The sequence below is a fragment of the Octodon degus genome, unplaced genomic scaffold (assembly GCF_000260255.1).
Source record: "Octodon degus isolate 3935 unplaced genomic scaffold, OctDeg1.0 scaffold00025, whole genome shotgun sequence".
Taxonomy (NCBI): domain Eukaryota; kingdom Metazoa; phylum Chordata; class Mammalia; order Rodentia; family Octodontidae; genus Octodon; species Octodon degus.
Genome location: NW_004524601.1, coordinates 12,404,662 through 12,405,779, shown reverse-complemented (window position 1 = coordinate 12,405,779; position 1,118 = coordinate 12,404,662). Strand labels below are relative to the sequence as shown.

The window sequence follows — 1,118 nt, the reverse complement described above, 5'->3', positions numbered from 1 at the left end:
TGTCTGTCTGTCTTTCTTTCTTTCTTTCTTTCTTTCTTTCTTTCTTTCTTTCTTTCTTTCTTTCTTCCTTCCTTCCTTCCTTCCTTCCTTCCTTTCTTTCTTTCTTTCTTTCTTTCTTTCTTTCTTTTTTTTTTTTTTTCAGAACTGGGGATTGAATTTAGGCCCTTGTGCTTGCCAGGCAAGCACTTAGTCTACTGAGCCATCTCTCCGGCCCCTGACACTACTTATTTTAATCAGATGATTTAATTTAAACACTAATTAAAAGAAACCCTATTATCTCAATGTTTGTTGGAATTAGTTACAGAAACAGAATGAAAAGATCTTTATCTATCCATCTATCATTTCTATCTATCTATCTATCTATCTATCTATCTATCTATCTATCATCTCAAGGGATGGACTCATATGAGTAAAAGAATCTCAAGATCTGTTTGCTGCAACTTGAAAGAGGCAGTGGTGTTGGCCCAGCCCAAACCTGAAAGCCTTAGAACTGAGATTACAGCGATGTCAGCTATAGTCCCTGTGCACACCTCTGGGTCAGCGCCCCAATTTGCATCAGGTGAAGAGCAGCTCTCTCTTACTCCAACTTTCAATGGCCTTCAGCGTCTAGAGATTGGATCCAGCCCACTCAGCAGCAAAGGCAGTTTGCTGTACACTCCATTTCAGTATTCACCTCTAGAGACAATTCGCAGATATACCCAGATTAAGATTAAACACAGATTTATTCATTTTGCACCTGGTATAAGTGCACTTTTATACTTGACATATAAAATTAATCATAACACAATGAATATTCTCATGGCTTTTTTTTTTTTTTTTGCAATTTAGGGAAGGAACTACAAGGTGTTTAGGGTCTCACTATTAGATCAGACGCGTAGTGATCATCCTGTTTACAGCCTCCCAAGAGCTAGGATTACAGGTGTGCGCCACCACGCCCAGTCTTGTTGATTCAGTGTGCCCCACGAGTGGGACCAGTATGGCAAGCCCAAGGATCTCTCACAGGCACTTTAATCCGCTGAGCTATTTGGCAGGCCCTTCATATTCTCATTCCTATTTATGACTTTTGTGGGTAATCAGGTAGGTTGTAAATCTCTCTCTCTCTCTCTCTCTCTCTCTCT

At 40.1% G+C, this 1,118-nt stretch overlaps 1 pseudogene; it reads left to right on the top strand.

The window, feature by feature from the left end:
- Window positions 1–504: 504 nt before the first annotated feature.
- LOC101589239 overlaps window positions 505–1,118 on the top strand; it is a 2,295-nt pseudogene continuing 1,681 nt past the window's right edge.